This window comes from Mus caroli, chromosome 18 (assembly GCF_900094665.2).
Source record: "Mus caroli chromosome 18, CAROLI_EIJ_v1.1, whole genome shotgun sequence".
In the NCBI taxonomy this organism is placed as follows: Eukaryota; Metazoa; Chordata; class Mammalia; order Rodentia; family Muridae; genus Mus; species Mus caroli.
The window spans coordinates 32,754,753-32,771,485 of record NC_034587.1 but is presented as its reverse complement, the minus strand read 5'-3'; the positions used below and the strand labels follow the sequence as shown (position 1 = coordinate 32,771,485).

At 43.9% G+C, this 16,733-nt stretch overlaps 1 protein-coding gene across 2 annotated transcripts in view; it reads left to right on the top strand.

Moving 5' to 3' along the window:
- Positions 1–4,139: 4,139 nt before the first annotated feature.
- Sil1 (SIL1 nucleotide exchange factor) overlaps positions 4,140–16,733 on the top strand; it is a 240,190-nt gene continuing 227,596 nt past the window's right edge. The window contains exon 1 of one of the 2 annotated variants that reach the window (XM_021150502.1): positions 4,140–4,269. The gene's annotated coding sequence lies outside the window, so the exon portion shown is untranslated. The remainder of the gene's footprint in view (positions 4,270–16,733) is intronic. The other variant, XM_021150503.2, reaches the window with a different exon arrangement.

The window sequence follows — 16,733 nt, the reverse complement described above, 5'->3', positions numbered from 1 at the left end:
AAGATGGATTCACGAGGCCGAGCAGCTACATGCAGAGGTTTGTCAGTGTCCTGGATGACAGCACCTGCTGAGATTCTAACCAACAGCCAGTGTCAACTGCCAGCCCCGTGATTGAGCATCTTGCCTTTGTCATGCCATCCCAGTTGGTGATTCGTGGAATAGAGTTGATGCTTCTCTGCTGTCTCCTGCCCAGACAGCTAAATAAATTATTATTGTTTTAAGAGACTAAGTTGGAAGATGCTTTGCTATGCAACAGTGAACAACTTGAACTGCACTGAAGCTGTGTCTGCCCTAAGTGTGTGATTCCAAGTGTCTGCGGATGCCTGTAGGCGGTGCATTTTGTCAGATGTGTGGTTGAAGTCCTTCTACTGACGGAGCCATGGTTCTTGGAGCTTTGCTTCAGCCTCGGCGCAATGTTGTTTGGTGAAAATACTTCAAAAATCTTGTCTGTCTTTTGGCTCTCTGTGTTTTAGTGTGTTCCCTTTGAACCAGAAAGGCCTATTTAGCTGAGAGCTAGTGCAGTTTAAGTTTACTGACCTTCCGCTGGCCCAAGCCCCTTGGAGCTGTGAAAGCCTTTTAGTGCGTAGGAGCCTGCCATCAAGAAATCATCATACTCCTTTCATAAGGGCTAAAATACTGCGTTGTTTCATGTCTCTTCCTGTTCTCTGAGGCCTTCAGCAATGCAGTCAGGGTGTCCTGGATACAGAAACTAGAATTAAACAGAAACTTGGGTTTATTTTTATGTTTAATTCTTTTAATTACATGAAATTCATTTATTTATGTGTTTGTGCACATGTGTGTGGGCATGCATGCTAATGCCACTCATGGCAGGTGCAGACCAGAGGATAACTTATTGGGGTTGCTTTTCTCCTCCTAGCACAGGGGGGTCCAAGAACCAAATTCAGGTCTTCAGTCTTGGCAGCATGTGCCTCTACCCACTGAGCCATCTTGCTAGATTGAGACGAGATAGAATTCTTGACTTTCACCAATGAAGCTGCAGTTAAAGGCTCATGTGTGCTCATGCCTGAGGAGAGCTCAGCTGGTTTCTACCCTGCCTTGACTGCTCATGTCTGAGGAGAGGTCAGCTGGTTTCTACCCTGTCTTGGTTGGATCTATGTCTTCAGAATACAGCCCAGACAGATGTGGATTCCAGTTCTGAATAAAAGTGCTTCTTTGGTCCTTTTTGGGATTCTCCTTAGAGACCCACTTCTCCATACTGGCTATCTGACTTAGCTTTTCTGGGACCATTTCTGTGCTTGCACTGAGGTACATTCCAATGCAGTATCCAATAGCCACAGCTGGACACTACATCTCTAAAGGGTTCACAGAGATTTTGTGTCTGTGGAAATGGGAACAAACTCTTCCCCACTGTCTAAAAAGAGTGTCATGGACCAGCTAGCAAGTGTAGAGAGACTTCACTCAGAAAAGGATTGGGGGAGGAGGGGCTGGAGAGCTGTCTCAACAGTGAAGAGTGTGTATCGCTCTTCTAGAGGACCTGAGTTTGATTCCTGGTATTCACACTGGGCAGCTTGCAATTAATTGCCTGTAAGCTCCAGCTTTTGGTGGGCACCTGCACTCATATGCACACATCAGACACAGGCACACAGACATACACACACATAATTTAAAAAATAAAAGGCTTTTTTTTTTTTTTTTGGAGACACGGTCTTACTATGGTAGCTCTGGGACTGTCCTGGAACTCACTGTGTAGACCAGACTGACACCAAACTTAAGACCTGCAGGTGTATTTTGGGGGCTACTTTATTGGGTTCTTATATCTTACTACCCCCCTTCTCCAACCTTACTCCCCTCTCATCCCTTCCAACCCAACACTAGGTAGGAGAGAAAGAAGGTTAGAGGGGAAAGGGGGCGTGGATCTCTTTAGACTACTTCCTGTGGATTAGGAGTGTTGAGTTCCTTGGAGCAAGTCCAGTCTTCATTGTTGTCAGGGCATCATCTCCAGCCAGCAAACTAGCAATAGCAACAGCAAAAGCAGCAAAAGCAACAGCAGGAAGTGGAAGCGGAAGCAGCAGCAACAACAACGGAAGCAGCAGCCTTTACGGCCCTCTTGGAGCTCTTGCATTTATTCCTCTCGAGAATCCACAGAATCCCAAACATATACTATCTGCAGCTGGCAAAAACCATAGCAGCTGTGGACAATCTGAAGCAGCCCATATCTCACACCTGGGATTAAAACAAAAACGTATTCCTGCAACATAACTGGGCTTTAAAAGAGACCAATTTTGGGATAGCATTGGAAATGTAAATGAGGAAAATACCTAATAAAAATATTAAAAAAAAAAAGATAGACCAAAATCCTCACCGCAAAAATGTATTCCCTTGTATCCTTACTTTTTTTTTTTCATTGCTGAGACAAGTACCTGATAAAAAGCAGCCTAAGGACAGAAGGGGTTTTTGTGGTGTGTGTGGTTTGTGGTTTGTTCCTTTATGGTGGCAAGGTGATAGGAGCATGGCACCGGAGAGTAAGCTCTCTCTGATCTTTCTTATCTAGAACCCAAAGGACTGTTTTATCACTTCTCACTGGCTGGTACTACTACTCATCCAGCCCCTGCCCAGGAGGAGCACACCCTCCCTCCCTAGCTGACACCTGAGGCTTTGCCCAGTGACTCCGAAGTCAACCTCCCACCTGCTTGAAATAAACATAATTAAGAGGGTAAACTGAAATCTGGAAGCTAACCTAATATACAAAGAATGCAAAGGAATTTCAGAAATAAATTGATTGTTGTATCTTGGGGGAATATTTGCTATTTGAGGACACTGCTGGCATGAATTATCCTTTTCTCTACCCACAAGTGGCCTAGAACCACTGGCAACTATTTTACTAGTCTGCTTTAATGGGTCTGTGTATATGTGACATAGTAGCAAGAAAAGATGATTTCAGGGGGATGGCTGGAGGGATGGCTCAGTGGTTAAGAGCACTTGCTGCTCTTCCAGAGGACCTGGGCTCAATTCCCAGCAACCACCTGGCAGCTCACACCTTTCTGTATCTCCAGTTCTAGGGGATCTGGCACCCTCACACAGGCATACATGCAAACAAAACATCAATTAACATAAGATAAAAATAAATGATTAAGAAAAGGAAAATATGACTTTGGAAGTGTCCCATCCATCTGATACCGTTTTCATTCTGTGACCTTGCGTAGATCCTTTATCCTGGCATAGCTTCAGTTAAAGTTGTCAACTTGACCCAGGAAGAGCCTCAGTAGAGGAACTGCCTCCAGCAGCTTGGGCTTTGGGCGTGTGTGTGAGCATTTTCAAGATTGGTTATTGAAGAAGGGCCCAGACCACAGTGGGCAGTATCATCCCTAGGATGGTGGACCTAAGCTGTGTAAGAAAGGTAGCTAAGCAGGCCAGAGTAAGAAGGACAGTAAGTGGCATTCCTTGGTGGTCTTTGCTTCAGTTCCTGCCTCATGTTCCTGACCTGACTTGGTTGGATGACAGACTGTAACCTATAAGTCAAACCCCTTTCTCTAATTGTTTTTGGTCAGTATTTTCTCATAGCAATGCAAAGCAAACTAGAACATTCTCTGTGAGCTTTGTCTTATTGTAAGAAAAGAGGACAGCAATTCTAATCTTGTGAAATGATCTTGTATGTGCGTCACCTGTCAGTAGTATGTCAGGATTAGAAATGCAGGTGCCCTATTTATCGTCAAATAATTTATCATTTTAAAAACATACTCAAAACACAATTATATAAAGTAGTGACTACTTACAGGTACTCTATTTTGCATAGATTTTTCAAAGGACTATTTATTGCTTGAGGTTCAATGTGTGTCACAAACTGAGTCATAACATCGTGATTTATATTTACCTCCCACCCACTCAGGTTTCTTTCTGGAGATCTTTACACTAGAAAGAAATTACGGTCTTGGGAAATTAAACAAGAAACTGAAGTTCTAGGTGGGAAACAAGAGCAGGCCCACGGGTAGCTCTTTTTAGATACAGCTCCCAGCGGAGGGACATGAGCAAATTCCAGCGGTTTTTTTTTTTTTTTTGCGGAGGAAGACGCTAGGGGCGGGGCTTAGCAGCTGAGGAAGGCGGGGCTAACAATGCCGCGTGGGGTGAGAGATGCTGGAGGCTGTTCTGGCATGTTACCATTGGGCAAGGTTGAGAGTGACGTAATAGCCACGCGCCTTCAGCTTCGGGCAGCCGCTGGACGGCGTTTGCGCACGAGGAGCTGGTTGCCGCTGCAGCCGCCTGGGATTGTGGGGATTGTGTCTGCCCCTCGGCTGCCGTGGAAAGCCGAAGGTAGGGGAGGTGGGGGCCCCGGGCCCTGCAGCGGGACGCGGGGTGGACGGCGCCGGCCCGGCCTCCTGCCGTTAGCGGCCTCCTCCCTCCCGCGCTCTCCGCACCTTCCCACAGTATTCCGGGTCCCGCCACATCCACCTCAGTGCCTAGCGGGCGAGACGTCCAACAGCACCCTGGACTGGCAGCCCAAAAGCTGTGCTCTGCCTCCGTGTCACGTTCCTCTTAGCGACGCAGTGCCCCCTCCAACGCCAGAAGAGGGGGCAGTGGCTTTGGCCTGCACATCTGTTTTGAGTTTCCTTCTTTTATCCTTCACCTTCGGCCTCAGTTTTGCCACATCTGTCCAAAGAAGGGGTGAATTAGATGTTGCTCTCTGAGACACTTCCAGGGTTGACGTTTTTGGTGATTGGTCGGTACCTCCCGAGTCTCTTGACATGGTATTGCGCCCTATCTCTCTAGTATTCTACCTCCCCATTTGCATGTTTTCCTTTGACGCACAGGTTATAAGGTTGTGGATTTTATTGTGATTTCAGATTACTTTATGCTTAATCTCTAGGCCTCCCCCAGGAACTTTGAATAAAGTATTATGTAGGCACCTGCTGCTCACATAGCAGGTGTTCCCGGTCAGATGGTCCCTGAATCCTTCCGATGGGAAAGGATTCCGGAACTGGATTCCAGAAATGTCCAACAACCGAGAAAGTAGTAGCAACTTCTTTTTGCACTGTTAGGTGCCTATAAGTATACATTGATGAGGGCTGGAGATGTAGCTCAATGGTGAAGCCCTGGATTCAATCCCTAGCGTCACATATACCAGGTGTATACACTATAGTGTGTGCCTATAATCCCAGTACTAAGGAGTAAAGCAGGAGCAGGAGCATAAGAGATTTCATTGTTATCCTTAGCTGCACGGAGTTCCAGCTCAGAAGACTTGAGACCTTCTATTTATCTAATCTCTATGACCCATGTGTGGGGTCAGTTTCTAATACGTATTTATTTAAAAAATTATTTATTTTTATGTATGTGAGTACACTGTAGCTGTACAGATGGTTGTGAGCCTTTATGTGGTTGCTGGGAATTGAATTCTAGGACCTCTGATCAACCCCGCTCGCATTGGCCCAAAGATTTTTTTTATTATTATAAATAGGTACACTGTAGCTGTCTTCAGACTCACCAGAAGAGGGAGTCAGATCTCATTACGAGTGGTTGTGAGCCACCATGTGGTTGGTGGGATTTGAACTCAGGACCTTCAGAAGAGCAGTCAGTGCTCTTACCCGATGAGCATCTCGCCAGCCCTAAAATGTATTTATAATGCCTGGTTTCCGTTCAGATCCAGATGGCTCTCCCACTCAAACAAAACAAAACTGCAGACTGCTTTGAGGGAATGGTTAGATTAACCCACGCTAGGTAGGCAGGAAGAAAATGAATCCTCCCTGTTTGCTAAGAGAAGAAACTGATGTGTTTACAAATACTAGCAGTATTTGTTTTGAGAGTGTGAAAGATTGTGTGTATGTATGTGTTCTGTGTGTGTGTGTGTGTGTGTATGGCCTTTTTAGCTTTATACTAAAAAGTTTTTTGTTCTGATATAAAATATAGACGTTTAGAGATTAGATAAAATTTTAATGGAAACCATAATGTAATATTAGGATTGCTATTTGTGTGACATGGGTCAGTGTTCTTCATGGGACTTGGCTCTTGAATGCTTAAGATGAGCTGTCACATCAGATTGATCATAACCTTTCTTTCAGGCAGTAAATTCAATCTGCATATTAATACTTGTGCTGTTTTAGGGAAACTGGCAATTGAGAACACTGCATATTTTACTGGTAATGGGCAAGGGGAGTATGTTAGTAGACACATGACAGCTCAGAAATAAAAATCGCATGGCACTTAATGTTGTTTTCTTTCTCTTTCCTGTTGTTTTTTGAAGACTGTTTCATCTCTACTGAGGCCAACTTTGAGCCCCTGTATGTCTCATGACAGGGAAAAAGGCCAATTAAGTGAAACTGAAAAATAACAAAATGGATTTCAAAATAGCAAATACACTAGAAGCTCCAGTCTACTCTCTCTCAGTGGTGTGTGTAGGTGTAGCTTTGGGGGCTGGGGGTGGGCAAGATCTAAGTGATGTGGCTAGCTTCCAAAGCAGTTTTAAAACTCCACACCTAGAAATTGTTTTCATAGATCAGTCACATTAGCATCTCACACTTTTTTCTAAAAACTAAATGGCACATGGTTATAAAACCTTGACACTATCTTCAGATAAATTAAATCTTTTTTAATAAAAAATTGTATTTAGAAGCATTCAGAATGTCAACAAAACAGTCACAATTTCTTTTGCAATTACTGAGTGGTATTCAGTTAACAGAACAACAATCATCTTCGTATAAGCTGCATCAGAGCCAACTGAAGATGAAAAAAAATAAAACCAAAAACCCAACTACTGTCCCCATATATAACTAATTTGTGCTATGTATCAACAAGAACCTGCTTTAAATTTCCATGCCAATTTACAACCCCCAGACTGTACCAGGCAAGGTTAGTGGCTATTGAAAATACTACCAGGACAGGGTTATCTAAAGACACATTTGGTAGTGTTAACTATACAAAAAAAGACACTGTACAGTTTAAAAACAAATCTTAGCCTTACATTTCAGTATTTTTCTTTAAGAGGAGTGAGTTGTGTACAGGGGTTAAATGCTTTATAGACAAGAAAAAAAACTGCACTAGAACCAACTTATCCTCTTCCTCCTCTTCCTCCTCCTCATCCTTCTTTTTTTTTCTCTTTTCAGCCTTGACCACTCCCTTTTTCGCTGCATTAGGTTTTCCTTTAGCTCTCTAGGCAGCAATATTCTTCTCGTACTTCTCCTTCAGCTTGGCAGCCTTCTTCTCACAGGGCTGCTTGTCAACTGCTGCAGTGTTGTTCCACATCTCTCCTAGTTTCTTTGCAACATCATCAATGGATAAGCCAGGATGTTCACCTATGATTTGGGGGCGGTACTCAGAACAAAACAAGAAGAAGGCCGAAGCAAGCCTCTTGAGTGCACTGGGGTCCTTGAACTTCTCTTTGGTCTCCCCTTTGGGGAGGGATGTAGGTTTTCATTTCTCTTTCATAAGGAGCCTTGTCAGCCTTTGCCATATCTTCAGATTTCCCCTTTTCTTTAGCAGACATGGTCTTCCACCTCTCTGAGCACTTCCTGGAGAACTCTGAGAAGTTGACAGAAGTCCGGGTGCTTCTTCTTGTGCTCCTCCCAGCAGGTTTACACAAAGAATGCACATGTGGACATTTTGCCTCTCGGCTTCTTCTTTTTTTTTTTTTTTTCTCTGTATAGCCCTGGCTGTCCTGGAACTCACTTTGTTGACCAGGCTGGCCTTGAACTCAGAAATCCGCCTGCCTCTGCCTCCCGAGTGCTGGAATTAGAGATGTGTGCCACCACGCCCGGCTGCCTCTTGGCTTCTTAGGATCCTTTGCCCATGTTTAGTTGATTTTCCCCCATGAGGCACTGAGTCACCCAGTGCCTGTCCGGCTCTTGCTTGCCCCAGTGCTGTCTCTATGGAGCTCAGTCTCCAAATTGTGTTGTGCTAAAAAATGCCTAAAATAAACTACTTGATCTGACTCCAGAAGTTTGAACCAACACTGGCTACTGAGTTGTGTTGAACCAAACTGCCTCCTTGTCTCCTGGAGATCGTCACTCTGCTGGCTGTGGAGGTCACAAAGACCCCTGTAGTTGTCCATATTTAGAGTGGATCTTGCCACATCAGTTAACCTAATTAAGAAAATTTCCTTGAACTCCAGAGATCTGCCTGCCTCTGCCTCCTGAGTGCTGGGATTATGCTGGCATTAAAGGCATACACTACCACCACCTGGCTCATCGCATCTATCTTAAACTAACCTAGTAAGGTGGGCATCGTTCTGTTTTATTAAAGAAGAAATTGAGGTTCAGTATTTTCGCTAAGGTAAAAGTGAAGGGTGGAGTTGCATATTTACTTATGCCTAGTTATGCCTGTAAGGGATGTTTGCTTTGGGTTATAGACAAACTTGGGCAGCATAGGAAGATCCTGTCTTTTAATAAAATGCTTGATGCAGTCAGAAATTAAAGCTAGCTCATGATTCAGATTTCCTCCCTTGTTCATTGCACATACTCTGCCGTGGTTGGACATTTTTCTCACCTTTCCAGAAGCCTTATCCCGTGTGTGAGTCAGGCCCTGTGGAACACGATGGGGACATCAAAACAAAGAGTTCTGTTGTTAAGGTGCTCATTGTGTTTTTCAAAGATGAGACGGCCTTATGGTCCTCCCTTCTCCCCTCTCTCAGTCCCTTTCTCCGTCCCTCTCCTCTTTTGAAAAAAAGGTTTCACTATACTGCCTTAACTGTCCTGGAATTTCTATGTAGACCAGCCTGGCTTGGAAGTCTCGGAGATCTATCTGCCTGTCTGTGCCTCCGTGCCAGGCTGGCTTGTCTTTTGTTTTGTTTTGTTTTTGAATGAGATGACTAGCTGCAGCTAAGGGTCATCATGGAAAGAAGCTAGTTTCTTGGTGGTGTTCAGGAGGGTGAAAGCTATGAATTTCCTCTTTGGTTCTGTTTTCTAACTTGCTGATCAGTTCACCACCAGTTCGAGGTTGTAACATGTTTGATGAACTCTAGCTTTTAATTTTTTTTTTTTCTGAGACATTGTTTTCTCTGTGTAGCTCTGGAACTCTGCCCTGGAACTCAGTCTATAGACCAGGCTTGTCTTAAACTCAGACATCTGACTGCCTCTGCCTTCCTAGAGCTGGGACTAAAGGTGTGCGCCACCACTGCCTGGCAGCTTTGTAATTCTTAAAAAAATTATGTGCATAAATGTTTGTTTTTGTTTGTTTGGTTTGGTTTTTCGAGACATGTTTCTCTGAATAGCCCTGGCTGTCCTGGAACTCACTCTGTAGACCAGGCTGGCCCCGAACTCAGAAATCCGCCTGCCTCTGCCTCCCAAGTGCTGGGATTAAAAGCGTGCGCCACCACTGCCTGACATGCATGAATGTTTTATTGCATGTATATTTGTGCACCATGTGTATGCCTGGTGTCTTGAGGCCAGAAGAGGTTGTTGGATTCCCTGAGACTGAATTTATAGATGATTGTGAGGTGCCATGTGGGTGCTGGAAATTGAATCTGGGTCTTCTGGAAGAACAGCAAGTGCTCTTAACTGTTAGGCCATCTCCCCCACCTTTTTAATTTTTAGATGTTTATAAGGTAGGAATTTCTGTTTTACTTATGAATATTCCAGGTATTTCAAAACAGAAGTTGTTCTTTTTTTTAAAGACTTATTTATTATTATATCTAAGTACACTGTAGCTGTCTTCAGATGCACCAGAAGAGGGAGTCAGATCTCATTACAGATGGTTGTGAGCCACCATGTGGATGCTGGGATTTGAACTCAGGACCTTCGGAAGAGCAGTCGGTGCTCTTAACCACTGAGCCATCTCTCCATCCCAAAGTTGTTCTTTTTAAAGTTGTTGGGAATTGATGCCTTTAAGATAGTCCTGATGTCATATACTTATCTATCCAGCATTTGGGAGTCTGAGGCAGGAGGATCATGAACTGACTGAGGGTTAGCCTGGGTTCCACAGGAAGTTCCAGGAAAGTCTGGACTAAAAGGTAAGACCTTGTTTTGAAACTTCAGAACAACAAAAGCAGATTGTTTTTTTTCCCAAGTCCATATGGCAATGAGAGTTGGAAAAGAACCGCAGTGGCAGTAGAGGAGGAGGTGGGGAGTTTCTACCTGGCCTCCTCCAAAGAGGCTCGAGTTGGCTTTGTTTTTCACTGTCTCTGTTGCAGACCTTGGACTCTGAGGTGTTTTGATTTACCATCTGCTCCTCTGGTGCCTTCTGTGCTGTCTTTTCACAGCTGAGCCTGTGTTCCTAGACTGAACAGTGGAATCTCTGGGTAGGGAGTGTCTGAGATTTAGTTACTTTTCATGTCCACAGGGAAATGGGAAGGGGCATGCCTCTGAGGTCTGCTCCCCCGCCATGAAGCTGGCCAAGGAGTTTGGTTGTTACATCTGTTGATGGTCAGTTCTAGTCATCACTGACAAATAAGTAGCACAGTTGGTGAAGCGACCTTTACATGTGGCCACTTCTCTCTTGGCCAGTCCATTGCCCCTGCTGCTTTGTATGTTAAAGAGTTCTAGAAACAGAAAGAAGAACCTGAGATGCATGCAAAAGGTATTGATTTTAATTTAATAAGTCTGTATATATATATCTCTTGTAGTCCATATTGGCCTTGAACTTAGTATGTAGTGAGATTGGCCTTGATCTTCCTACCTCTGATTCAGACAAGGTTACAGGTATGTGTCACTGTGCCTGGTTTAATTTTTTTTTAAAGATTTATTTATTTATTTATTTATTATATGTAAGTACACTGTAGCTGACTTCAGACACCCCAGAAGAGATTCAGTTATCATTACAGATGGTTGTGAGCCACCATGTGGTTGCTGGGATTTGAACTCAGGGCCCTTGGAAGAGCAGTCGGTGCTCTTAACCACTGAACCATCTCTCCAGCCCAGCCTGGCTTAATTTTAATTTTATATTTGGTTGTCAGGATCTTGCTATTAAGCTTAAGCTAGCCTGTAGTTCAAGCTGACCTCAAACTTCTGATTCTATTGTTTCAGCCTTCTATGTGCTGGAATTATAGGCATGTGCCTCAACTAAGTGAACATTTCTTTACTTCTGGATACTGTTTCAGGCTTAAATTTTTACAGCCAATTAAACTATATGTGTGACTGATCAATGCTGATCCTGTGGACTGAAGCCTGTTAGTTTTCTAGAGTTTGGTCAGACAGCTCCTCTCGTGGAGATCTCACAGAAATTAAAGACATTTAAGCTTGAGACAGTTCTCAGAGGTTAAGAATTCCTGCTGCATCAGGGACCAGTTCGTAAGCAAGGTATTTAAAGGTAACCTTGGTCTTTTATAGTCAGTAGGAAGTTGGGTTTGATTGTGTTTGTGATGTAAAGTCTCCATCCTGAGACCCTTTTGCTCATGGTGCTTTGTCCTGGAGGACATCACTGAAGAAGATGTTTCTCAGTTTTCCCCTCCCTGGTAAACATGGTTCGGATTCAGAGTGTAGCTATTGATCATAGTTATTTTATTTAGATGAGCCTCATGTAGCCCAGGATGACCTATAACTCATTTAAAAGTTGAAGATGACCTTGAGGTTATTGAAACTGTTTTTTTGATTCTCTTACCTCTACCTTTAAAGTGTGTCACAGGGGTTGATGTGGTGCTGGGACCAAACCCAGGTCTTTGAATATCTAAGCAAATGCTCTACCAGCTGAGCTACATCTGTAGCCCCTGTTTATGTTTTCATTTGCTTGGTTTTGGGGGTCTACAGCCAGGAGATACCTCTCTAGTTTTTTAATGCATCAGTTTTGCGATTGATGAGTTCTTTTATTGATGATTAAAGTGAGCTCTAAGCAAATTAAGTGGGCCACATAACTTCTTTAAAACTACTTATATTACTGGGATTCTGGTGATAGTGAGAGCCAGGATACAAGCCTGCGGGGCTAACAGAGGGTGACCAGAGAAATTATTAGGATTGTTGAAAACATCATAGAGGGGCTGGAGAGATGGCTCAGTGGTTAAGAGCACGGACTGCTCTTCCAAAGGTCCTGAGTTCAAATCCCAGCAACCACATGGTGGCTCACAACCATCCGTAATGAGATCTGACGCCTTCTTCTGGTGCGTCTGAAGACAGCTACGGTGTACTTAGATATAATAATAAATAGATCTTTAAAAAAAAAAAAGAAAACATCGTAGAGAGGCAAGATGCTTTTGTGATTAAACATCTTTGGTAATAGGAAACAAGAAATCTGTAGGGAAGGACAAAGCCCCACCTCATCTACTGTCTCACATCTAAGGGCTTCCTAATGTACGCCTTTGTTTTCTTTTTTTTTTTATTGGATATTTTCTTTACTTACATTTCAAATGTTATCCCCTTTCCTGGTTTTCCCCCACTCCCAGAAGCCCCCTATCCTATCCTCCCTCCCCCTGCTTCTATGAGGGTGTTTCTCCACCCACCCATCCACTCCCACCTTCCCCTACACTGGGGCATCTATCAAGCCTTCATAGGACCAAGGGCCTCTCCTTCCATTGGTGCATGGCAAGGCCATCCTCTGCTACATATGCAGCTGGAGCCATGTGTACGCCTTTGTTGATAGCTTAGTCCCTGGGAGTTCTGGGGGCATCTGGTTGGTTGATATTATTGTTCTTCCTGTGGGGTTGCAGTCCCCTTCAACTCCTACAGTCCCTTCTTTAACTCCTCTATTAGGTACCTCGCTCCTTTGTTTTCTGCTCACATAGAGGTGTCTTCTGTCTTGCCCTTTCCTCAGAAGAAATAAGATTTGAGTCTTTCTCTGAATCAGAAATAGTACTCTGGCCAGACTGCTTTGTTGTCGGTGAGGAATAGGACTATAGACACCAGTGGACTGTATCTGGTGACCTAAGCAACCCTTGAATACCTCTCTAAAAGAGAAAGAGAGGGAAAAACAAAGAGTACATGTGAAAACAGTCTAAAACAGACTTATTTGGGCATGTGGTGTTATGCTATCTGTTTGCTAGCTACCAGATTTCTTTTCTGTAAGCCTTAGTATTGGGTCTGCAGGAAGGGACTAACACCTCCTCCTCCTGTAGCTGTGCCGAGAGGATAGATATGGAAAGTGCAGCCTCTGGTAGGGTGTAACTGCTCTGCTGGCAAGAGTCCATAGGATGGGGATTTTCTGCCTGGTTCAGAGCCTGTGTGGAGGAGGTCTCTTGCTTTCTGATCTTCAGCCAGATGTGAAGCAGTGATCATATAAAGGGGTCCTGGACCTCAGTCAAAGCTTTCCCCTGATTTCTCTGCTCATTTCTGGCCTTTGGTACAGGTCTAGGAAAGCACAGCTTTGTGCTGAAGTTGACTGTTTTTCTATTGAAGAATTATAGCTGATGAGCTGGGTCTGGTGGTATATACCTTTAATCCTAGCACTTGGACCTCTGAGTTTTAGGCCAGTCTGGTATACAAAAGCTAGTTCCAGGACAGCAAGGGCTGCACAGAGAGACCTTATCTCAGTCTTCTCTCCCCATTAAAAAAAATATTTATAGCTGAATTGGGTGTGATGACAAATGTTTATAATCCCAGCACTTGGGCAGTGCAACAGGAGAATCAGAAGTTTAAGGACATCTTTTTTTTTTTTTAAAGATTTATTTTATTTATTTATTATATGTAAGTACACTGTAGCTGTCTTCAGACACACCAGAAGAGGGCATCAGATCTCATTACGGGTGGTTGTGAGCCACCATGTGGTTGCTGGGATTTGAACTTTGGACCTTTGGAAGAGCAGTTGGGTGCTCTTACCCACTGAGCCATCTCACCAGCCCCTAAGGACATCTTTATATAATAAATTTGAAGCTAGCTTGGGCTACATGAAACACTGTTTTATCAAACCAAAACAGGTCTGATTGGTTAGCTGAGTTATTTAGAATGTGATTCTATTGAAACCAAAACAAACTATTTAAAGTCTTTATACCTGATACAATGGGAGTAGATAAAATGCCCCGAAGCCATTTCACCACACTAATCTCAAACCAGTTTATTTTACTTTTTAAAATTGAGCACTGTAACTCTAGTGCCTATGCCTTGTTCTTTGGAATGAATCTGGGTGAAACCTCATTATTCTGTGGGAAGCCAGTCTGACTTGGTTTAAAAAAAAAAAGGAATTAAAGAGAATTTTGAAGAAAATGCCCTTGTTTTAAACTTCTCGGCAAGCCTCTGCAGTTTCTTTCTTACCTTGTCTATTGCTCTGTTTCCCACTACTGTGCTTCTCAGTCATTACAGAAACCACCTCCTATTTCAAACTTCCTACATGCAGTGTTGCACAGTGAACACAGCCCTGGACACCTTCCATGGCACCCACTGCAGTGTTGTCGTGGTGTTCTAAGCCAATGACCACGTATCCCTGTCTGACAACTGGAATTACACTCTGAATTGTTACTCACCTGTGCCCTCTGTTCCTGATAGACCAGGCATGTGCTGAATTAAGCGTGCCGTGTGCTTGTGTCCCTGCCGGCTCTCTTGCCAGAGCATTCTGGGAGCTCTGCTTTATGCTGCAGAGCTGCCTTCTTTGGTGAGCCCCATTAACTCCTTATCGGTATCCCATAGCAACACCTTGGTAATTGAATCCAGCGCTCCTTATTCTGGTTAGTTATTTGTCTCTTATTGTATGGCTGCTCAAGGACGCGGGGTATACTTTTATTTTGTGTCTCCTAGCATAATGCTGAGTATATTATAGACACCATGAATGTTGTTGAATTAACTTGGAAACCCACCCGAGAACTGTTAAAATCCTCCTTCCTTGATGCCCAGCAGCAGTGAGTTCACCACGCTCTGTTCTTAAGCCCGCCATATCTAAAGCTGCCTGATTTCTTAGACCATGTCTTATGTTCTTAACTAGATTAGAAATTCCTTTAGAGAGTGCCTTCCTTATTTCCTGTCGGTACTCATTCCTCAGCACAGTTTCTGGCACAGAGATGGGGTTTGAGAAAAGCTTGTTAGTACAGAATTCTGCCGTTTGGCCAGTTAAAGTATCTGCTCAGTTGAGCAGTTTCTTCTGTTGCTCACTGAACGGGAGACAACAACTTAAGTATTTTCAGGGCCAAGTTAGTATGAAGCAACAAAGAAGGGTGGGCCTGTGTTAGACTGCAGTGTTTATGTGGTTTATGAGGGGAAGCTGCTTGTTAGCTTGTCTTGGGCAAGCATGGCTCTCATGACCTCATTGTCTCTTATGACAAGAGAAGCTAGAAACAGATATTTTTTTTTTTTTTTGGTACAGTCTCTGGGGATTATCATAGCTCATCTGTGGTCTGCTTTTCACCTGTTCCAGACCTTTGGGTAGAGACCAGAATTTACATATTTAGATTATTCATAGAAGAATAAGAGTAGAGGACATACCTGGATGCTTTTGAAGGAGTTTTGGTGAAAGCCTGGCTCTGGTTAGAGTACCTAATTGGGCTGGTCTTGTAGAACATCACTTGAGTTCTCTGCCCCATTCACCCGAGTACTCTGACTTTGCTGGGTTATGAAAAGCAACTTAAAATATTAAAAACTGTGTGTGTGTGTATGGTATGTGCACATGAGGACTGGTGCCCTCAGAGGCTAGAGGTCTGTTAGAACTTGAGTTACAGGTGGTTGTAAGTTGTCTGACATGGTCTAACTCAGGTCCTTTGCAAAAGCAGTATGTGCTCTTTAAAAAAAAAAAGATTAAAAAAAATTTTTTTAAAAAAAAATTAAGTGCATTGGTGTTTTGCCTGCATGTATGTCTTTGTGAGGATGGCAGATCCCTGGAACTGGAGTTACAGACAGTTGTGAACTGCCATGTAGGTGCTAGGAGTTGAACCTGGGTCCTTTGCAAGAACAGCCAGTGTTCTTAACTGGCTGAGCCATCTTTCCAGCCTATTAAATTTTTTCTCCCCTCCCCTCTCCTCTGCTCTCCTCTCCTCGTCTTTGAGATAGGGTTTCTCTGTGTAATAGCCTTGGCTGTCCTGGAACTCACTTTGTAGACCAGATTGGCCATAACCTCACAGAGATCCTCCTGTCTCTGCCTCCCAAGTCCTGGGATTAAAAGCATGCACTACCATGCCCATTCCTTATGTGCTATAACCACCAAGCTACCTCTCCAGCCCCCAAAGCTGTTTTTGAAAGATGGTGTCGCTGGGATGCCTGTAAATTTTGTCTTTTTGCCCAGTCTCTGCTGAGGCCGTTTGACAGTTCTAGGACTGTAGTGTTCAGGCTGGTGTAGCCCAAGGTCCCAGGAACAGTCTGTGAAGAGCCCTGAAGGAGCAAACACATGAAGGAAGTATATGTATGAGATGATGGCCTAAATGTGGCCAGCCAAAGGGCAAAGCAGTGTAGTACCCAGGGGAGTTGGTACGGCATGGAAGCTTTTGCAAGGCAAGCCCTCCCTGCTGGTTCTCACTTTCTGGCAGTCCCGGAAGTGCTTGTTTGGCTTTACCTTCTGGGAAGGGGAATGTTGCTGTTGATGTGATTCCCAACCAAGGCAGAAACTAGCCAGTTGGGACATCCCTGGAAGAACATATGAGAAACTGAAAGCAGATGATGTCTCTGTGAGAATGGGATGGAGGGAAGACTCGGCTTTTCCTCATACACCTTGTGTTTATTTTCAAAGTTGTAATTTTTTAAAAACAAAATCTTAGCCGGGCATGGTGGTGCTCGCCTTTAATCCCAGCACTTGGGAGGCAGAGGCAGGCGGATTTCTGAGTTCGAGGCCAGCCTGGTCTACAGAGTGAGTTCCAGGACAGCCATAGCTACACAGAGAAACTCTGTCTCGAACTCCCCCCCCCCAAAACAACAACAACAACAACAAACCCCACAAAAAACAAAAAACAAACTTTTTTAAATTTAGGGAGATGCTTTTTTATGTATGAGGTTTATCTGCATGTACACCTGCAT